This window comes from Vidua macroura, chromosome 36 (assembly GCF_024509145.1).
Source record: "Vidua macroura isolate BioBank_ID:100142 chromosome 36, ASM2450914v1, whole genome shotgun sequence".
NCBI lineage: Eukaryota > Metazoa > Chordata > Aves > Passeriformes > Viduidae > Vidua > Vidua macroura.
Window position 1 is genome coordinate 838,888 of NC_071606.1, and position 23,195 is coordinate 862,082.

A 23,195-nucleotide genomic window follows, 5' to 3' on the forward strand; every position below is an offset into this window, starting at 1 on the left:
TGTATCTTTGGGTCTGTGGCAAAGCATCCTTACAGGAGCCCTATGAGCAGTCTGTCCATGCGTGACATGGAAAGGAGAGTGTCACACTGGCAGATTTACTCTGGGTGGTTGCCGTGTGTGATGTGGAAACACAGGAGGTGGCAACTGTGTTTCCTGTGGGGTCTATGGCACAGGAGAGGCTCCTCTCTCCCTTGATAGACTGAGTATTGATTATCTGAAGGGTGGTAATTTGAACAGGAATCCCGGGTGACGTTTCATGGTGGTTGTGTTGGAAATTGGGAGGAGGACGGGTGTTTTAGAGGGGCTCCTTGCTGGATTTAGTGTGTGTATCTTCTGTAGTAGTAGTTAAATAAAGTTTTTTTTTCCCTTTGTTATTAAGCTTGGGCCTGCTCTGCTCTGTTCCTGATAACATCTCACAGCATTTATTTGGGAAGGTGTATTTTCATGGGGTCGCTGGCATTGCGCCAGTGTCAAACCATGACATCACAGCACTGGCAGCCCCAACGTTCTCCTCTGTATGACAACAGAGCAGTGGCAGCCCCAGCATTCCCATGTGTGTGATACCAGTGTGAGGCAGCCACAACATTCCCCTCTCTGTGACACCACAGCCCTGGCAGCTGCTGAGTTCCCCTGTTTGTGACACCACAGCCGTGGCAACCCCAGTGTTTCCCTGTCTGTGACACCCGAGCAGTGGCAGTCCCATTGTCCCTGGCTCTGTGACACCAGAGCAGTGGCAACCCCAACCTTCCCCTCTCTGTGACACCACAGCTGTGGCAGCAGCACTAGAACAGAAGCAGCAGCCGTGGAACAACAGGGGAGCAGGGGAGGAGCAGAGAAGGAGCAGTGGAACAGTGGTGGATGAGCAGTGTTGGAGCAGCAGTGGAGCAGTGGTGGAGGAGCAGAGCAAGTGTGCTGAAACAGCACAACACAGCTTTTGAGCAGCAGTGGAGTGAGCATGGAAAAGGTGGAACAGTGGTGGAACAGGAACTACAGCCATGGAATAGAGGTGGCACAGGCCCCGCAGCTCTGGAGCTGCGGGACACAGAGCGGCTCCGAGCGCTGCAGGAGCCGGCCCCGCACAACAGAGCGATCCCTTCAGGCTGACCCAGCGCGGGGGCAGAGGCAGGAATTGCTGCTGGGCTGTGGAAGGTGTGGATCGAGTGCATTGAAGGATGACCTGGGGGTTTGATCCTGCTCATTGTGGCTGCTTTTGTGCTGCCAGGACGGTTCCAGTTCGTCTGAAGTCATGAACTCAGAAGAAACTTGGGACAAAAGTTTTCAAACTGCCTTCTTTACTGCAGGGAAACACATCTGGGGAGAAGTTGCATGATTTCTGATTTGGGAACCAAAGTGGGTCAGTTATTGGCCTGTGGTTTTGTTCTAATGCAGGCAGAATTTCCAAATTACTGCACTTTAGTGTAAGAAACAAGGAACGTGCCTCACCCTTGCGATGTTGACAATGGGTGAAGAGCTTTTTGTGGTCCTAGTGCTAAAAAAGCAATTGGAATTCTTTTCCCTCCTTCCCCTTTTCTTCCTCTCTCTGGCAATGAGCCTTCAACTCTTCCTGCAGGTCTGCTTCCCATAATCTGCTCTGGACTTGGAATGTGCCAAATGAACAGAGGGAAGACAGAGATTAATGGACCATAAAAACTTCAAGCTTTCTCCTTGTAGCCGCTGAAGTTCAAGGACTTGGAAACTTCTACTTTTTCAACTGTTCACCACATGCCACTGCTCTAACTTCTGCCCGGCCATAAAACCTTCCTGTGGCCCTGTTTGGGAATTGACACTCATATTTTTCAGGAGAACCACAGTGGGGGTCAAAGGTTTGGGTGCTTCTGAAGCCTGTGGGAGCCTTGCCTGAGTCACAGAGAATCCCAGTGTCCCTGTTTGTTTTTTTTTTCCCGGGACTATCCAGATGTTTGTCCCAGGTTCCAAGTAGGAAAAAAGAAGTGGAGAAGTGGTTCCCGAGACATGTCCATGGCTGCGATTCCTGTTTGACATAAGTGAAATTAGTGAAAGGCTCCTGCTTCTCTCTTTCCACAGGGACACTGTGGATCCATCCGGGATCTCTGATGACCCATCTGGGAAAACATTTCAGGCCACTGCCTTGACTGTTTGCTCTGGAACTTGCCCAAGGAGCCGCAGTGCCCATGGGCAAAGATTTTCCTCTGGAATGTTGCTGCTTTGTGCTCCATTGATGAGAGAGCAGAGTGTCCCCGTGGGGGATTCTTGACTAGATGGACAAGTGCTATGATGTCATGGATGTGCTGACATCATCTTGAAAAGGAATTGTGCAAGACTCCGCAGTGTCCTAATTGGGGAACTTTGGCTGAGGCTTTGGCTGAACTTTGGTCCAGGCTTCCTTGGAGATCAGTGCCAGTCAGGGGGATGGAACCGGATGGCAATGGACCCCGTGCTGACAGCCCCAGGAGAAGGAGCTGGACATTCACGGAGGCTCCCAGTGTGGGCAGATTGGCCACCCAGCTTTGGGGACCCCATGGGAATGTCCCTGCTTCCCTCAGGGCTCTGTCTCAGTTTTGCAGAATCTGTTCCTATGGCTGTGCAGCCTTTCAGGAAGGATGTGTTTTCCCTCTCGTTTCCAGCCACTGTCCCAGTCACAGGGAGTCAGCCTCTTGCTGCTCCAAGGAAAGGTGCTGGTGGCACAGCCCATGTGTCACCCCCAGTTCTGTCTGCAGCACTGGCAGCTTGGACATGAGGAGGTTGCATGGGGAACCTCCCTGTGCTGAGGAAGCTCAGGTACAGATCCTGGAAGGAAGCCCAAAGGCCCCAAAGCATTTCTGCAGGAGAGCTCCTGCTCCAGTGTCTGTGAGGCAGAGCAGAAGGGCTGCTCAGACTTTCCACACTGCTCTAGGCAATTCTGCTTGGCAGGAACAAACCCCACAGATCCCTTCCCTGAGCAGCAAGAGGCCCTATGTCCATCCCAGCATCCAAAAGGGACAGTCAGGGCTCCTGGCACAGGTGGGATCAGTGGGCTGGCACAGCAGCCCCAAGGCAGCATCAAGGATGTGTCTCTGGTGGACACTGATGCACTGTGCTTGGAAACCCCCATTGCAAAGGGGCAGAATCCATCCATCTTTCTGGAGGCATGACAGGATGCCACAGACTGTCTGTGCTGGAGACCTAGGAAGGTCTCACTGGGAAGGAGTGGCCAAATCACCCTCGTGGGACTGGCACTGAGTCCCCATTCATCCTTGGCAGGGATGTCCAGGACCCATTCAGGAGCCCGTGGGCTTTTGTCAGTGATGCCTTGAGGATGGAGAAGGTTCAAGAGCTGTTTGTCTTGCCCAGGACCCCCCCAGGATCCTTCCCTTGTGGGGTTGCTGGTGGGTCCAAGAACAGCAGGTGGCCAGTGGGGCCGGGACAGGGCAGAAATGACAACATCACATCCCCTGGGACTCCCCGGTTCCCTTCCAAGAGCTGATCTGCACCCGGAGAGAAAAGCATTGCTCAAGAAGTCTCACTCACCCTTGAATACTCCCATCTGACCAGGGCAAAAACCCAATGGAGAGTGGAACATGATCCCTGGCCTTGAAAAGCATCTGCTGAGGGCACAGCAGCACTGAAAGAACTGAAGCACAGAAGGGCTCTCAGGAGAGCAGAGTGAGAAAGAGAAATGGGTGTCCAGAGCAGCAGAGCAACAGGCACTGGGATGGGGCCATGTGGGACAGCCTGTGCTGGCCGATGCCATGTGGCCTGGTGAGGCTGGAAGGCATCCAGAGCACCTTGCTCTGCTAACCCTTGGCTCTGGCCAAGCTTCAAACCAAGTGCCTCCTTGCCAAAAATAAAAAAGACCAGGGGCTGGAAGGAAAACTAATCCCAAGATGAGTCACCAGCCTGATAAGGATAACACCAGCTGGGAAACACCAACCGACAGAGGGAGGGGCAGCTGCAGCCCCATTATCTCAGAACCCTCAGTGCATGGCTATCAGCTGGGACAATTCACACCTTCCCAGGGGCATTCAAGCACTTACTAGATGGCCAGGAGATACAATCAGCAATCAAGCAATGAGTGCAGGACTGCTTCTTCTTAATTCTTGAATTAAGAAGCCAGAGAAGAACAGCAAAGCCAAGAGAAGAGAAAAATGGGGAGCCAGGGAAAACGATCAAGAAGACCTTTTCTAATGGGCTTGAAAAGAAGAGCACTTAAGAAAAGTAAGTTGAGTGCTGTTTGTCTTATAACTACCCTTTTAACTCCTTTTAAAATATAATAACCAAACCTTTTAGCAGCATATTATTAACTATTTTGCAACAGTTTCTACCCTATTTTTGACAGTCCAGAGGGAAAGCTCTTCTCCTATAAAGAAGAGAAAGAAAAAGAGCTGTGCAGCACATCCTGTGTAGGAGATGGTGCTGGTGTCCCAGAGGGAATTGTGCATGGCTTTGGGGACAGCGGTGCAGATGGAGCCCAGGTGGCTGAGGGCCAGGTTGAGCAGGAAGAAGAACATGGGCGTGTGCAGTTGGTGGCCGCAGGCTCCGGCGCTGATGATGAGGCCGTTGCCCAGGAGGGCAGCCAGGGAGATGGCCAGGGAGAGGCAGAAGTGCAGGAGCTGCAGCTGCCACGTGTCTGCCAGTGCCAGCAGGAGGAAGTGGCTGATGGAGCTGCTGTTGGACATTTGTGCTATCTTGGCATGGGCATCTGTAAAAAAAGTAATCCTGGACTAGGTGGGTTTGGAGAGGACTTTAAATATCGCAGCACAGCTTGGGGGCACATTTTCCCCACTGCCTGTCCAGGACTCTGCTGCCTGGAGCTGTCCCTGCCAGCAACTGCTTCCCTGAGCCCTGGGCTGGGCCCTGCCTGAGCTGCCAGAGCCCAGCCCAGCCCTGGGGGCTCAGCTCTGCCCTACAGAGCCCTCCCAGCTCAGGCACTGCCCAGGGGCAGCTCTGGCTCTGCAGGCTCTGATGGCAACGTCAGAGCAACCCTGAGCAGGCTGGAAAAGCAACACAGATGCTTCCTCTAAAGGCCGCTGTGCTGATTTCTGTCACTGCCTGGTTTATTCAGATCTGAGAGAAAACTTGTTTATTTTCTTCACCTGAACTGAGACAAATATCTATGTGCAATTTCTCATCCAGGCATCCCAGAGCAGTAGATTAAAAAAGAAGGATTTTCCCTTTTATGCAGCCCCTGCCTTGCTGTTCTCCCTGTAGAATCTAATTGGAAATGTTTTGCAGTTCAATGCCGTGCTGGGAGCAGTCCTGAACAATGCAGCATCCTCAGCACACAAGGAGAACACTTCCAAGCCTTACCAGCTGTCTCCTTGCAGCCAGATCTTGTCCCCTGTGATAAACTGTGGTAACTTGTTTGTTCATCAAAAGAATTAGAATATTAAAGGGGGAAATATAAAATTAAAGTATAAGGGACCAGCTTGCTTGTTAGGAGATAGGGGAAGTATCTGTGAAGTTGGGAAACAGGAAGCAACTGCTACAAACCGCAAGGCTATAGACATATTGCAAGGCGCAAGACCACAAATATGATTAATCATCATATAGGGAGCTTTTCTTAGCTTCTTTTGCAGACACAGGCTAAAGATGTTGGGGGATGGCTGGAGCTGATTGTGAAATCAGTGACCACCGGGCGGCGGCCACCGGAGTAGACGGCGTAGGAGTGCTCCGGGTGCGCCCATCACTGTCCGGAGCCGATTGTGAAACCAACGATCACCTGCCTCGACACAACGCAGAGACGATGCAGAGGGATGCTCAAGCTACGCCCACCGCTATCGCAAGAGACGCGAATGAAGAAACCTCCAAGAAACTATAAAAGAGACTGAATAAGGGAGTGGGGTGTGGGGCACTGCAGTGTGGGACACTGCAGGAGGGGCGGCTTGGAGACCCCTACCCACCCAGCGCTGTTTTGCTTGCTACTGCTTGCTGTAATTAATAAAATTCTAATTGACCTTAAAAAGGCTGAATCAAATTATTCGCCTCAATTTATCACAATTTGGTGCCGTGACTCGGATAAAGGAAATCCGGGAGGGAGGCCCCACTAGGGTGAGGCGCCCCACCGCCTTTTTGCGGTGGCCCTAAGGGGGGGCTTCCTCCTTGGGCCTTTACTGACGAACCTAAAACTCAGTAGCAAGCAAAGGTACCCCCGTTAATCTTTGTGCACGAAGAACCGCGGAAGAGTGAACACGCAGGAAGCGTAAGTAGCCCCCGGTGGGTGGTGGGCCTCTTTTCCCGGTGGGTGGTGGGCCTCCTTTTTCCAGAGTTGATTAAAACCTGCTGGATTGAGGGACTAATGTTCCAAGAGCATCCAGGGTTGGGGGACGTAGGAGGGGGGGAGCTGCACCCCCCTCGGCGTCAAGTTACCCTCAGTGGGGAGGCTCCTGGGTTAGGAAGAGAGCAAGCGGGCCTAACCCAGACGCGGAGGTGGACTGCGTCAAAGTTCCTGGGGCGGGGGATCCCCGGAGAAACTTCCCCAAGTTTCGGCTTACTAATTTAGTATAAGTGTATGTGCTCGGTGGGCCCCGTACAAGCGGGCTCCGGAATGCGTGTGCGTGTGAAAAAGACGGTGGGCCCTGTACAAGCGGGCTCCGGAGTGCATGTGAAAGGGACAAAGCCTCGACCCCGGAAACGGGGTCTTTAAGAGTCGTTTAGGAGTGTGTAGTCCCGGGGTGATTGAGGTAAATAAGAAGACACACAGGGCGAAGCCCCGGTCGAGAAACGGAGGCGCCGGAAAGACGTGAGTAGTCCGGTCCACCTGGTCGCTCGGTCAGGGGTGGGAGTCCTGGAGTGCAGCGAATGCGAATGTGTGTGTAAGAGGGGAACTGGCAGCTCAGATTCCCCAAGTGAGTGTGGACCCCATAGTAGTGCGTTTCCCATATCCAGCGACGGAGTAGGCCACGAATTGGGGGAAGCGACTGTCGTATTGTTTGTGTTGAGTGTAAGAGGGCACTCTAGAAGATGGGTCAGAGAAAAAGTAAATCTGCTGAACCCATGGGTGGGAGAATCTCGGTAAAACTTCCACTAGGCTTAACGGTAAAGTATTGGGATGCCTTTCCTTCTAGAAAAGGAAAGGATAGGGTTAAAATAATCCATTATTGTATGAAAATTAGAGGAGAGTAAACGGATAGGGGAAGACCAGCTGTATTAGCCCGTGTTTGAGTCGTTTAAGGATTAGATCTGTCAAGCTCTAATATAGATATATTAACTCCAAAGAGCCCTTTAACCAAGAGGAGAGCGAATATGCAGCTCTTTGAATAGTAAGAGAGATTGAAGAAAGCTTTCCAGTTGTATTCAGGGGTGGACCCCAATACCCCAGAGGGTGAGACACTTTTGAAGGTGCATTTTGTGGTCGATTCTTGGGTGGACATTCGGAAGAAGTTGGAGAGGTTGGAGGGATGGCAGGCAAGAGGATTGGATGAGTTGTTGTGAGAGGCTCAAAAAGTGTGTGTTGGGAGAGAGGATGAGAGTTTTAAAAAGCAGTCTGGAATCGTGTTAGCAGCAGTGGGGGGGGACAGCGGAGTCCCCGGTGGGGGGAACTGGAGGTCAGTCCAGAGGTCGGACTGACGTCCAGCGAAGTTAGTTTGAAGGGAAGTCGAGAGTTGGTTTGAAGGGAAGTTGAGAGTTAGTTTGAAGGGAAGTCGAGAGGTGGAGAGAGCATTGTTTGTTTCTATTGTGGGAAGAAAGGACACATAAGGAAAGAGTGTCGGCAGAAGATTGCTGATGAAGAACAGTTCAAAGAAGATTAGGGGGGTCGGGGGCTCTATCTGCTGGGGACAAGAGAAAGAACAGAGCCCCTGGTAAAATTAAAGATAGGTCCCCAGCAACAAGAATATGAGTTCCTTGTGGACTCAGGGGCGGAGAGATCAACCGTCCAGACCCTTCCCCAAGGGTGTAAGATTTCACCTGAGATAATCCAGGTGATTGAGGCCAAAGGGGAACCCTTTGGAATACCTGTAATTAAAGATGTACTCTTAGAAAGTGATTCTAAATTAGGAATTGGGTCATTTTTACTAGTTCCAGAAGCAGATTATAATCTATTAGGGAGAGATTTGATGGTCGAATTGGGGATAGGGATAGAGGCAAAAAAGGGAGAACTAACAGTAAAACTATATCCTCTCCGGGCTGAAGACGAAAAAAAGATTAACCCAGAAGTTTGGTATACCCCCGACAGTGTGGGGAAATTAAATATTGAACCCTTTGAGGTAATTATCAGAAACCCAGAAATCCCTGTCAGGATTCGGCAATATCCCATACCCAAAGAGTAAGGGAAGAAACTATAAAACTCCTAAATTATTTAAGCCTTAAAGGACTCAAAGTTTCAAAGTCGAAATTACAATTTGTGGAAGAGGAAGTTAAATACCTTAGACACTGGCTGACTCAAGAGACTAAGAAATTGGATACTGATAGAGTCCAAGGAATACTTTCCCTGGAAGCCCCAAAAACTAAAAGGCAGGTTTGGCAGTTACTGGGACTTTTTGGGTATTGCAGACAATAGATTGAAAATTTTAGTAGGAAAGTTAAATTTCTGTATGAAAAATTAACAACAGACGGGCTATTAAAGTGGAGCCCTGAGAATGAAACCCGGTTAAAATCATTGAAAACTAAATTGGTCAGTGCCCCTGTTCTCAGCCTCCCGGATCTAAAAAGACCATTCTTTTTATTCATTAATGTCAATGAAGGGGTGGCGTACGGGGTGTTAGCCCAGGAATGGGCTAGAGGAAAAAAACCAGTGGCATATCTTTCAAAGCTTCTCGACCCTGTTAGCCGAGGGTGGCCTGCCTGTTTACAATCGATAGTGGCTGCTGCCCTTTTAGTAGAAGAAGCAAGAAAGATAACTTTTGGGAGTGAACTGAAAGTTTTATCTCCTCATAACATCCGTGGAGTACTACAACAAAAAGCGGATAAATGGATAACAGATGCCAAACTCCTAAAGTATGAAGGCATCCTAATTTCCTCTCCTAGGTTAAGTATTGAAACCACAAGCTTACAAAATCCAGCCCAGTTTCTATATGGGGAACCAGTTGTGGGACTAACTCATGATTATCTTTTGCAAATAGAGGAACAAACAAAAATAAGACCAGACCTCGAAGAGGAGGAGGAATTAGAGGAAGGATATCGATATTATGTAGATGGGTTCTCTCGGGTCCTTGAAGGGAAAAGGAAATATGGGTATGCTATTGTGGATGGGAAGATTTTTAAGAAAATAGAATCTGGTCCTCTTAGCCCCAGCTGGTCAGCACAAGCATGTGAATTGTATGCAGTACTCAGAGCTTTAGAACTACTAAAAGGAAAAGTTGGGACCATTTATACTGATTCAAAATATGCTTATGGGGTGGTTCATACATTTGGTAAAATCTGGGAAGAAAGGGGTCTTATCAATTCACAGGGAAGGGGGTTGATACATGGGGAATTAATTCGGAAAGTGCTCCAGGCCTTGAGAGGTCTGGAAAGAATAGCTATTGTCCATGTAAAAGGACATCAAGTGGGAATGGGAAGCTCAGTACGGGGAAATAACTTAGCCGACCAGGAGGCGAGAAAGGCAGCTTTAATGAATTTAAAACCATATAAAGGGGGGGGTCACACAAAGGGAAGATTGCTCCACTTGTGGAGCTGACTTAGAGGAAGAACCATGTTGGGCTTGTTGGGATGCATACAGAATTGATTCGATACAGTGTGCCTGTGATAACCCCCAAAAGGAACATTGATGGTGCCACGGACTCATTAATCATGAGTGTGCCTGTGAAGACCCCCAAGAGAAACATTGCCGGTTCCATGAACCCATTAACCATGTGTTAGCCTTCATGGTACAGGAAAAACAAAAATTAAACCAAATGGGGGTGAAGGAAAAAGAGGGAGGCAAGTGGATACTACCGGACGGGCGGGAGGTACTCCCAAAAGGAATGGCAATAAGGGTCCTGCAAGCAATTCATGAGAAAACCCACTGGGGAACACAAGCCCTGGTTGACCAATTTGCAATTAAATATATGTGCATAGGGATCTATAACCTTGCAAAACAGGTAACCCAACAATGTTTAACCTGTCAAAGAATAAATAAACAACAATTAAGAGAAAGACCAATGGGCGGAAGGGAACTGGCACAACGACCCTTTTCACATTTACAAATAGATTTTACAGAATTACCAAAAGTGGGGAGGTATAAATATTTATTGGTACTGGTAGACCACTTAACCCATTACATGGAAGCTTATCCTACGGCCCGAGCTACTTCAAACACTGTGGTAAAAGTATTATTAGAGCAAATTATCCCCCGGTATGGATTAATTGAGTGTTTAGACTCAGACCGGGGACCCCATTTCACCTCTAAAATTGCAAAAGATGTCCTGACAGCTTTGGGAACTCAATGGAAATATCACACCCCATGGCATCCACAGAGCTCGGGAGGGTGGAAAGGATGAATGGAGAAATAAAAAAACAACTCACAAAGTTAATGCTGGAAACAAAAATGTCATGGGTTAAGTGCCTACCTCTTGCCTTATTGAACATTCGAACTCAACCCCGAACTGATGTGGGAATCTCCCCATTTGAAATGCTATTTGGAATGCCTTATGATATGGAAGCCCCCACAGATCACCCCTGCCTTAAAGATTCTCATATTAAATTTTACATCACCCAAATTATGAGCAGAAGGCAGGAATTGAGAAAGAAAGGAGTGTTGGCACAGAGACCACCTCTGGATATCACAATCCATAAGATAAAACCAGGGGATCAAGTACTTATTAAGTCTTGGAAGGAAGATTCCTTAACTCCATGTGGGGAAGGTCCTTTTCTTGTTTTGCTTACCACAGAAACGGCAGTCAGGACGGCCGAAAAGGGGTGGACTCACGCCAGCCGAGTGAAAGGCCCGGTTGCCACAAATAACCAGTGGAGAGTGACTAGCCAGCCTGGGAACTTGAAAGTGACTCTTAAGAAAAACTAATGAACTCTGTGGACATTATCCAAATCAACCATAAGGGGAAGCAAAGGGATACAATTGCAAACTAGCTAAAGACTATATAGTGATTTGTAATAGGAAAGTTGTGGAGATTGTTATCCTTTTGTGTGCTTTATATGTAAAATTTGCCAAGAACGGTGGTGGGTCCATTGCCAGAGGGGAAGACCACCAATTGGGGTTTGTACTGAGTGCTATAAAACTCAGTGAAAACTAACTGAAACTGTGCTAAGGATAGGAGAATTGGAAAATCGGTGGGTCAGTTTTGGATCTGAGTGGTGGGAAATATTCTTGTTTTCATACTAATGAGCCCACTCCATTTGCTGCTCAGATAATAAAAGGGTGTTGTTGAAAGGAACTGAAGGGGATTCCTTGCAACCCACCTCTGGTCAAAGATAAGAACTGGGAACAGTACAAGGCTAGGCAGGAGCGGAAAAGGGGACGCTCAGGCGAGTCCTGCTGCTGCCGAGAAGATGGTTTACCTCGCGGCTCGAAGCACCCGAGTCGGCGAGCGAGGCAGAGAGGAAAAGGCCAAGCCCCCTCTAAGTGGAACAATGCTGAAATGCTCCAACCACTGCCAGCCGAGTACTAGGATCCCTCAAAGGACCAGTCTAAGTGCCTCCGAAACACCAAGGGAGCAGCAAGCCAAAAAGGGGAAAACAGGATATTACGTAACAAAAACAAGGCTAGGACTCCACCCTTATTGGCAAATTATTAGCTTTCTATTGCTCTGTCCTAGTGGTGTTTCTAGTCAGGACAATGCTGAACACTTTACTTCTAGCCTATGAAGCAGCAAAGCGATTTGATGAACAAAATGGTAAAAGAGAAAATGGGGGATTGTGATAAACTGTGGTAACTTGTTTGTTCGTCAAAAGAATTAGAATATTAAAGGGGGAAATATAAAATTAAAGTATAAGGGACCAGCTTGCTTGTTAGGAGATAGGGGAAGTATCTGTGAAGTTGGGAAACAGGAAGCAACTGCTACAAACCGCAAGGCTATAGACATATTGCAAGGCGCAAGACCACAAATATGATTAATCATCATATAGGGAGCTTTTCTTAGCTTCTTTTGCAGACACAGGCTAAGGATGTTGGGGGATGGCCGGAGCTGATTGTGAAATCAGCGACTACCGGGCGGCGGTCACCGGAGTGGACGGCGTGGGAGTGCTCCGGGTACGCCCATCACTGTCCGGAGCCGATTGTGAAACCAACGATCACCTGCCTCGACACAACGCAGAGACGATGCAGAGAGATGCTCAAGCTACGCCCACCGCTATCGCAAGAGACGCGAATGAAGAAACCTCCAAGAAACTATAAAAGAGACTGAACAAGGGGAGTGGGGTGTGGGGCACTGCAGTGTGGGACACTGCAGGAGGGGCGGTTAGGAGACCCCTACCCACCCAGCGCTGTTTTGCTTGCTACTGCTTGCTGTAATTAATAAAATTCTAATTGACCTTAAAAAGGCTGAATCAAATTATTCGCCTCAATTTATCACAGTGCCACCAGCACCTTTCCTTGGAGCAGCAAGAGGCTGACTCCCTGTGACTGGGACAGTGGCTGGAAACGAGAGGGAAAACACATCCTTCCTGAAAGGCTGCACAGCCATAGGAACAGATTCTGCTAAACTGAGACAGAGCCCTGAGGGAAGCAGGGACATTCCCATGGGGTCCCCAAATCTGGGTGGCCAATCTGCCCACACTGGGAGCCTCCGTGAATGTCCAGCTCGTTCTCCTTGGGCTGTCAGCACGGGGTCCATTGCCATCCGCTTCCATCCCCCTGACTGGCACTGATCTCCAAGGAAGCCTGGACCAAAGTTCAGCCAAAGCCTCAGCCAAAGTTCCCCAATTAGGACACTGCGGAGTCTTGCACAATTCCTTTTCAAGATGATGTCAGCACATCAATGAGATCATAGCACTTGTCCATCTAGTCAAGAATCCCCCACGGGGACACTCTGCTCTCTCATCAATGGAGCACAAAGCAGCAACATTCCAGAGGAAAATCTTTGCCCATGGGCAAGTTCCAGAGCAAACAGTCAAGGCAGTGGCCTGAAATGTTTTCCCAGCTGGGTCACCAGAGATCCCAGATGCATCCACAGTGTCCCTGTGGAAAGAGAGAAGCAGGAGCCTTTCACTAATTTCACTTATGTCAAACAGGAATCGCAGCCATGGACATGTCTCAAGAACCACTTCTCCACTTCTTTTTTCCTACTTGGAACCTGGGGCAAACATCTGGTTAGTCCTGGGGGAAAAAAATAACAAACACGGACACTGGGATTCTCTGTGACTCAGGCAAGGCTCCCACAGGCTTCAGCACCCAAACCTTTGACCCCCACTGTGGTTCTCCTGAAAAATATGAGTGTGAATTCCCAAACAGGGCCACAGGAAGGTTTTATGGCCGGGCAGAAGTTAGAGGAGTGGCATGTGGTGAACAGTTGAAAAAGCAGAAGTTTCCAAGTCCTTGAACTTCAGCGGCTACAAGGAGAAAGCTTGAAGTTTTTATGGTCCATTAATCTCTGTCTTCCCTCTGTTCATCTGGCACATTCCAAGTCCAGAGCAGATTATGGGAAGCAGACCTGCAGGAAGAGTTGAAGGCTCATTGCCAGAGAGAGGAAGAAAAGGGGAAGGAGGGAAAAGAATTCCAATTGCTTTTTCAGCACTAGGACCACAAAAAGCTCTTCACCCATTGTCAGCATCGCATGGGTGAGGCACGTTCCTTGTTTCTTACGCTAAAGTGCAGTAATTTGGAAATTGTGCCTGGATTAGAACAAAACCACAGGCCAATAACTGACCCACTTTGGTTCCCAAATCAGAAATCATGCAACTTCTCCCCAGATGTGTTTCCCTGCAGTAAAGAAGGCAGTTTGAAAAATTTTGTCCCAAGTTCCTTCTAAGTTCATGACTTCAGACAAATTGGAACCGTCCTGGCAGCACAAAAGCAGCCACAATGAGCAGGATCAAACCCCCAGGTCATCCTTCAATGCACTCGATCCACACCTTCCACAGCCCAGCAGCAATTCCTGCCTCTGCCCCCCGCGCTGGGTCAGCCTGAAGGGATCGCTCTGTTGTGCGGGGCCGGCTCCTGCAGCGCTCGGAGCCGCTCTGTGTCCCACAGCTCCAGAGCTGCGGGGCCTGTGCCACCTCTATTCCATGGCTGTAGTTCCTGTTCCACCACTGTTCCACCTTTTCCATGCTCACTCCACTGCTGCTCAAAAGCTGTGTTGTGCTGTTTCAGCACACTTGCTCTGCTCCTCCACCACTGCTCCACTGCTGCTCCAACACTGCTCATCCACCACTGTTCCACTGCTCCTTCTCTGCTCCTCCCCTGCTCCCCTGTTGTTCCACGGCTGCTGCTTCTGATCGAGTGCTGCTGCCACAGCTGTGGTGTCACAGAGAGGGGAAGGTTGGGGTTGCCACTGCTCTGGTGTCACCAAGACAGGGACAATGGGACTGCCACTGCTCGGGTGTCACAGAAAGGGAAACACTGGGGTTGCCACGGCTGTGGTGTCACAGACAGGGGAACTCAGCAGCTGCCAGGGCTGTGGTGTCACAGAGAGGGGAATGTTGGGGCTGTCTCACAGCGGTATCACACACATGGGAATGCTGGGGCTGCCACTGCTCTGTTGTCATACAGAGGAGAACGTTGGGGCTGCCAATGCTGTGATGTCATAGAGAGGAGGATACTGGGGCTGCCTCTACCGTGGAGTGATAGAGAGGGGAATGTTGTGGCTGCCAAAGCTGCGGTGTCACAGACAGGGGACGCTGGGTCTTCCACTGCTGTGGTGTCACAGAGAGGGGCACTTGGGGCTGCCACATTTATGGTGTCACAGAGAGGAAAATGTTGAGGCTGACACTGCTCTGGTTCCACAGACAGGGGAACGCTGGGGCTGTCATGGCTGTGATGTCATAGAGAGGGGAATGCTGGAGCTGCCATCCTTGTGGGGTCAAAGACAGGAGAACATTTGGGGCTGCCACCCCTGTGGTGTAATAAAGAGGGGAATGTTGGGGTTGCCACTGCGGTGCTTGTGGCAGCAGCTCTCTGGCCACAGAAAGCAGGCACAGACTTTCCCAGGCATTTTCCTGGGGAAGGCTGGGAGAAGATCAGAGAAAAAAATGAGAAACAATTCTCATCTCCACTTGTTGCACCTGCTGTTGTGCACATGTGGAATGTGTCATGGAGATTTGTTTACCAAAGGGTGATTTTCTAATTGGACACTGGGTGGTGTTTGGATGGATTGACCAATTAGGTCCCATCTGTATCGGACTGGCTGTAAGGGTTGCTGAGTTTCTTAAGAAGTATAGTATAATAGAGTATAAGATGATATAATAAAGCAATTGATCAGCCTTCTGCAGTCATGGAGTCAATGCTAATTATTCCCCAGCTGGGGCACTGTGGCAACAGGTGTCTACCTGGAAAGCGGCACAGGATTTAATACCTGTTAGTTTCATAAGAGATAAGCACATCTTTATTATCTGGGTCACTTGAGTACTTTGAAGAAATGGCAAAGTTTTCCCACCAGGAACAGGAATTTCCTGGCCCTACTGTTTACTTCTGCTGATGGCAGGAGAAGAAATACTGATCTTCCCCTCTACCGATGCCACCAACATTCAGTCTAATATTTCATGACCTTCTTCCTTCAGGTGTTACCAGCTCTCCTGGTTAAATGGCCATGTCTAAGGACGTCTCTTCATTTACAGCAGCTGCATCTATGTCCTTCCCATTGCTCCCAGATTTCCTCCTGCAGCTGGTCTCTTCTCATTCCAATGTGTCTCCCTTGACTGGCTTCATGCTTTGAGCATCAGGGAGTTTCCCAGTTTTTCAGAAGTTTAAATAACTCCTTACTCAGCAACTTAGTTGTAGTTTTATCTTTTATATCTCCTCTTCTTATGCCTTTGACTAAAATCCTTCCTGTATGGCAATGCCTTGTGGATGATGTCAGACATGTCAGATGCTGCTGAAATGTCACAAGGAGCTGAGAGAAAGGTTGTGATCTGTATTAAATTAAAACACAGCCACATTTTTGCTGTTGGCCATGAAGAGAAAGCTTTCTGTGCCTCTGAGTCTCAGCAGTTCCTGGGCCCTCAAAGGACACAAACCTGATGAGTTGGTGTTGCCACTCCAGTGGCTGCACTTGGACCTCCCTCCACAGCCCGAGCAGAGCTCCCTTGTCCCAGAAAGTCCCTGGCACTGGAGGGATGAAGGAAACAGGACAGGCTGTGGGGATCAGGGGCAGGGCAGAGCCAGGCAGAAGAAGGACTTTTGCATTTGGTGGAGCTGTGCCTTCCCTTGGCTTTGTTGGCTGACAAGAAATGAACATCCCTCTGTGTCTCGGGCTGCTCCTTCTCCAAGGAAAGCAGGTGGGAGTTGGAGCCAAGGAGCTGAAACCGGCAGGTGCAGCCTGGGCTGCAGGGAGCTCAGATTTGCACAAGGCTGCTCTGAGTGCCAGGGCTTGGATGGGGGAAATGCTGGGGTGGGAGCAGGGACAGAGTCAGATTGATTGTCAGCCATGAAGGGTCTTGATTTTCATATCTATTCTAACTGCAGGAGGAGGTACTTGGATTCAGTGTCAATTGGAGATTGCACATAGCCATGTATTAACAGGGAAAAAAACCTAAACAGGACCTAAAACATGTTTTCTCATTGTCTTTTGAAATATGATGTATTCAGTTTGAATACACTTCAAGCCTCTGGAGCAGGAAAATTCAGCAGCAGCCTCCAAGTTGCTGAGGATGGCAGCAGCCCCCACTGAGGCCATCCCTGCCCAGAGACCCTGGGGGAATGGGCAGACAAGGAGAGCGTCCCTGGGGCTGGGCAAGCAGAACTCAGAGGCACCAATGGCACCAACAGCTGGGAAATGGAGTGTGGAATGTGGCTGTGAAAGCCCTGCCTGGGCTGTGCCAAGCAGGACAGACAAGCCCTGACTGCCATCCCCCAAACAATTTTCTCAAGAAAACATGTAAAAGGAGTTACAATCATTTGTGTCCTCTGAGTTGTGTCCTGCAGAAATACCAACAAGAGATTCTCAGGAGCTCAAAACAAACCAAACAGCCTTTAGTGGCCACTTGAGAAAATCAGAGAAAATTTGGCAGAACGTTTAATATGACATTCAATCAACAAAAAACACTTCTCAGAGCATTAACTTGGCCCATTCAACTTCACAAACTCTAAGCCCATTCAATTTTAAGTTAATCAAAATTTGCAAAAGGAGATAATTAGAAGAAGACACAAAAAGAGAGAAAGACAAATAAGATATGGAGAAGCACAGACAGAGCTACCAGCTACTGGATTCCAGCATTGTTGAGATGGAAATTCCAAGAGGACCTAGGGTCAAGATGTGTGCTTGCCTTGTGGTCAGCCTTGAATACCCCTTGGTCTTCCTGGGCCCTTCCCCCAGCTGGGACTTGGGGTCATTTGGTCACTCAGGAGCTGGGCTGGGGGCTCCAGAGGTGGCTGTGGAGCATTGCCTGTGCTGTGCCAGGGAGTGGCAGACACTGCTGGGCTGGGATAGAGGCTCTGGGGGGATTGGGGTTCCAGGGCAGGGCAGTGCTGGGGTGACAGGGCAGGGCAAGGCTGGACCTGCCCCTTCCTCCCCCCCACACAAAATGATTCAAGCCAACAATCTCCTCCAGTCGGTCACAATAGGGATTATTGGAGGTGGAACCCAAATGTGGCCATGGGCACCTGGCCGAGAAGGACAGCTCTTTTCCATGGGAAGGAAAGCACGGAGCCTTCGCCAGGGTTTTGGGGAGAGATGAGAGGTGACCCTTGTGTCACAATGGCCCCTTGGTTCCATGACACCCCAAAGTGTCATAATGGTCTCCACAGTTCCATGAGGCCCCGGTGTGTCACAAGGGGCCCTTGGTTGGATGGGGGCTCTCAGTGTCACAATGATGCCTCCATTGCATGGAGCCACACAGCATCAGTACGGTCTCCTTTGCTTCCATGAGCTCCAGCAATACCACAGTGTTCTTCATGATTCCATGAGGCCTCAGAAGTCTCTTCATGATTCCAGGGTCCCTTGGTCCCACAAGGCCCCACAGTGTCACAATGGTCCCTTGGTTCCATGGGCCCTGTGCTGGTGCATTCCCCCCACCCCTTCTCAGCCCGCCCTGCCAGCTGAGAAATGCAGACCCGGGGGGGTCCCGGGTGTTTTCGGTGTTGAGGAAAGCAGGGGCTGGGTGCTGGGAAAGGCAGGAATAGGAGTCCAGGGGGTCTGTGGGCGAAGGAAAAGGGGGCTCTGGGGGCTGAGAGAGGCGGGATGGCCGGGAAGGGGGTGCAGGGGTTGTTGGTGCCGGATAAGGGGGTGCAGGGTGGAACCCATGCCGGGAATGGGGGTGCGGGGGGATGGCGGCGCCCAGGAATGGGGGTTCTGGGGCCCCTCGGTGCTCCGGAACGGGCGATCAAAGAGTCCCGGTGCCGGGGGTCCCTCTCACCTCTCGCCGCCCCCCCCCGGAGCCCCAGGAGCGCCCCCAGCCCCAGCGCTGGAGCCATCGCTCTGCTCCGCTGCGGCCCCGCCCCCAGAGCCGCCTCCGGCCCCGCCATTGGCGCCGCTCTTTGCTGCCCGCCAATGGCAGCCCGAGGCTTCGATGACGTCACCGGTCACCGGGCAGATCCCGGCGGCGCAGGGCGGGAAAGGCCGAAGCAAAAGTGCCCGAGGGAGCGAGGGGGGAGGGGACGGGGCAATTCCAGAGAATTCCCCGGGATCCCCTCCTGGCATCCCCCGGCAGCTCCTCGGCCGCTCCCTGCGGGACCCCCGGGCCGGGCTGGGCTCAGCTGCCGGGCCCTGCGCTCCAAGCCTGCCTGGAACCCGCCGGCTTCGGCCCGAAGCGGGGCAAGCGCCGCCATCCGCGGATCCATTTTTTCCTGCGGCTGCGGCTCCCAGCCCCGGCGGAGCAGGAGCGGGCGCTGGGACTGCGATCCCTGACTGGCGATCCCCTTCTGTGCCTCTCGCTCTTCTCTCCCTTTCCTTGGGGCGATCACAGGTCCCAGAGCGGCTGCAGAGCCCCGTGCCCAGGCCGGGTTTCCCAGCAAAGGGAGGCCTGGGGGTGAGGTGCCCCGGGCTGGCCGGGAATGGGGGTCCGGGGGTGGCCGGTGTCAGGGAAACGGGGGATCCAGGGGCTGCCAGAGGAGGAGAGCCGGCAAAGGGAGTGCAGGGGATGTCAGGGCAGGATAAGGGGGTACAGGGGGTCCTGGAAGTGGGGAAGGAGCTGCGGGGGGGTCCCGCAGGACCCCAGGAATGGGGATTCCAACGGGGTCCCAGGGGGGCTCCCCGAAGCCGCTCCCAGAGGGGAGCAGGAGCTGGGGCAGGACTCTGGGGAGAGAAAAGGGGGTGACCCCGGCATGGGGGGACATGGGGGAGTCAGACGCACTCCCAGGGGGGACACGACCCCCGGACCCTCCTCCCCTTCTCCCGCAGGGGAAGCTGAGCCCCAGCCCAGCAGACGAAGCCCAACACGAAGCCCCCGAGCCCCGGCAGCATCTTGGGGGGCGTCTGGCTGCAGCTCCGGGGGCGGGAGGGGCAGGATCTGGGAAATGGCAGCGGCTGCCGGGAGGGACCGGTGTGGACTGGGACAGGCTGGGATGGACTGGGACACCGGGATACAGCGGGACACACCGCACCCAGGACTGGGACCCACAGGGAGCAGGATCAGAGCACACTGGGACCCAGCAGGACCAGAACTGGGGCAACAGGGATCATAGTGGCACCAACCGGGATTGACTGGGAGTGGCTGAGAGTGATTGGGATCATACTGCTGGAAACTGGAACCTTACTGGGCTGAGTGGATGTGACTGGGAATGACTAGGAGTATGCTGAGGTCATCTGGGATGTACTGGGAGTGTCTGTAACTGTACTGGGAGTGACTGGGAACACACTGAGAGCAACTGGGAGTGACTGAGTCTACACTGGGGGCAACTGGGATTGATTGGGACCATGCTGGGGAAGACTGGGATCATAGTGGGCTCATACTGGGATCATACTTGGAGTGACTGGGTCTATGCTAGGGGCCGCTGAGAGCAACTGGAATCATACTGGGAGTGACCAGGATGATACTGGGAACATAGTGAGTGTAACTGAAAGTGGCTGGGAGTGACCTGGGGGGAACTGGGGGAACTGGCTGAGCTGGGGCTCAGGGCTGTTCTCCCCCAGGGCTGCCCCGGGTCCTGCTGCCACCCCCAGCCCACAGAGCCGAGGGACAGGGGACAGGGACAGGGCACAGCCGAGGGACAGGGCACAGGCGAGGGACAGGGGCGTCTCAGAGCCGGCCGGGCAAAGGGGTAAAAGGACGTCTCAGTTCTCAGGAATGGGAGTGCAGGGGGGTCTCAGGGTCACAGAAATGGGGGGGCAGGGATGTGGAGAGGTAGAAGGGAGTTGTAGGGAGTTGTGGAAGAGGGGACAGTGGGAGCCACGCCGCTCCAGCGCCTCCTGAACTCGCAGCACCCTCCTGTCCCCTCCTGTCAGGGAGTAATGCAGAGCTAGAAGGTCCCCCCTGAGCCTCCTTTTTCCCAGGCTGAGGCCCTTTCCCAGCTCCCTCAGCCCCTCCTGGTGTTCCAGCCAGGGTAGAATACTAGTGCTACCCCAAGAGCAATGGATAGGCCTGCCAGGGGTGCCTTTATCACCACATTTGAAGCTTTCCTAATACTTGGAGAAATACTTGGAAAGTATTGAAATACTTGAAAGCTCTCCAATACTTGGAGAAAACTCTTCAGAAAGCACCAAAGTCAAGTCAGTAGCTCAAGTGAGGATCGCCTTTGAAAATCGCTGCGGCTCGGCCCGGCCCCGCCCGGCCCGGCCCCGCCCGGCCCCGACGATCGGGTGCCGTGGGTGCCTGGTAACCGCGAACGCGGCGGCGGCGGCGGCTGTGACGTGCGGGGCTGCTGTGCTGCGGAACAGCTCAGTGGCCACAGACCGCGCTCCTGGCTGCTTGTGCCAGCCTGGGCTCGTGCAGGCGGCTACACTCGCCATTCACAAGCGAATTGTTCGCAGAGCATTGGTCTCTGCAAAGGATTCCTCAAAACGCAGAGCATTGGTCTCTGCAAGGGATTCCTCAAAACGCAGAGCATTGGTCTCTGCAAAGGATTCCTCAAAACGCAGAGCATTGGTGTCTGCACAGGATTCCTGAACACGCAGAGCATTTGTCTCTGCAAAGGATTCCTGAACACGCAGAGCATTGGTCTCTTCAAAGGATTCCTGAACACGCAGAGCATTGGTCTCTGCAAAGGATTCCTCAAAACGCAGAGCATTGGTCTCTGCACAGGAGTCCTGAGAGCTTGGTCTCTTCTAACTATTATTAATGTTCAGATTTTTAGCTCCTGGTTTCAGTAGGATCCATCTCTGAATTGCACAACATAGCCATATAGTTCAAGTAAAGCCCAACTAGAGGCCTGACAATACTAGCTACTTACACCAAACAAGCATTTAGCTACTTTCAAATGCTATAAAATTTTTAGCACCAGTATATGCCTTGAATCTGCCAGGAATTGGGTTCTGGATTTTGAGAGTTCCATTGTTGCTCCTTCCAGTTTTGTTGAGGCTTTGTCGCTCATCTGGGATATCCTCCCTTCAAAATGGCTTCTGGATTCCCAAAAAAGACACCGACACCTTGTCCTTGGTCCAGGGAAATGCTGAAGTCTTTTACTGTAAGTAGCCACTGGGGCTGTGTTAAGGCTGGAAACTCCCCTCGCGTCCCTCCTCTCCCTGCCCCTGTTGTCCAGCAGCGCTGTGAAGCTGCAGACCCCCTCCCCACCTCTTTGTGCCCTGCTCCTGTTGGTGGGGGCTGTCCTGGTGCAGTAGGGAACGCCGTGTGTTGCCTCAGGCTCTTGCCGGGCTGTGCCACCGGAGCCAAGTTAAAGCAATGTGCAGCTGAAGCCCGGAGCGTGTGTTCTCTCCCTTTCCCTTTGCCACAGCAATTCCTTCTGTCAGGCTGGGCACTCACCTGTGCTGCTCTCACCAACCTGCCCTTGGGCACCTGGGCATGTTGGTGGGAGGAAGCTCAAGCTCTGCCCAAAGCCTTGAGAGACACGGCTGGTCCCAGCTAGAAGAGGTTCCAAGCCAGCTGTTCTCTCTCGTCTCCTGTATGGGCGCAGATCCAGCCTTGCAGGCAGCGCTGGAGTCAGGGCCACAAAGGTCCCTTGGGGTCTGGAGCTCACTGGACTGAAGATGCCCCACTGCTGAGGCTCTGTCAAGGAGATCCCTCGGTTTTCTTCTGTGGAGGGGCCTGTGAGCCCAGACAGAGAAAACAAATGCTGATGAACAGAGAGAAGGAAAACTTGGACACATTCCTGTGCACCTCACTCTTGCTACAACGTTCCTTTCTTGCCTCTCTTGGACTCACACAGCAGGGACATCTCCTTGCTGGGAGTTCTGAGTGTTGTGCAGGGATGGGGTTAGGGGAGTTGTGAGAGCTCCTCCCCACTCTCTGAAAAGGTCACTGCCTCAATCCAATGAAACTGAAGAGGAAACAAATGCCCAAAGAGCAGGTGGGAGTTCACAGGACAAACACTCTCTGTCATTCAGGATAATTTGAGCAAGTCTGGCCCTATCTAGATGGTACAGATCTTGGAAGCAAAAATAATGACCTTTCTTAAGTGATCTTCTTTTTCATCTACTTTTGAAAAGGTCTTCTTGGTCCTTTTTCCTGGCTCCCCATTTTTCTCTTCTCTTGGCTTGCTGTTCTTCTCTGGCTTCTTGATTCAAGGCATCAGAAGCAGTCCTGCACTGATTGCTTGATTGCTGATTTGTTGTATTGTGTTTTATTATGTTTGGTTATACTGTTGTTGTTGCCTATGTTCTAAGAATGGTTCGTCCCTGTTACTCCCCCATATCCCTTTGGTTCAACCCCTGTCACTCCTCCCTAAGCCTGCCCCTTGACTCAGCAGAACTGCTGAGTCATTCCTGAGTCCCCTCCCTGGTGCCCTGTCCATCACTCGGCAGCCCATTCCCACCACCCAGAAACTTCCATCAGGAGCGTCGAGTGATTGGATCAGTACCAGGGACCCCTCCCCTACTTTCCCCTAATAGGTTGTTATCCCTATCCATCCCCTTGAAAGCCACTCCCCAGTTCTACCCCATTGGTTGTTCTCCCCTTCCGCTCCCCCCTTTATAAACTGTTGCAGAGTCCCTCTCGGGGCTCTCGTTGGTTGGCTTCTGTTGAGTTTTGATGGAGCTCCTGGAATTTCTAATAAAACCCCGACGTTCACCCCCAAAGAGAGTCAGCCTCATCCTTCAGTGGGTTAGCCGTCCGGTCACTCCTCTGGAGGCACTCCTGGAAAACCCTGCGGGGAACCGAAG

General features: G+C 51.6%; 1 protein-coding gene across 1 annotated transcript in view; it reads left to right on the forward strand.

Annotated features, from left to right (window-relative positions):
* The window catches only part of LOC128821200 (zinc finger protein 208-like), a 1,118,338-nt gene that overhangs the window by 816,049 nt on the left and 279,094 nt on the right, over positions 1-23,195 (forward strand). The gene's annotated exons all lie outside the window — the stretch shown is intronic.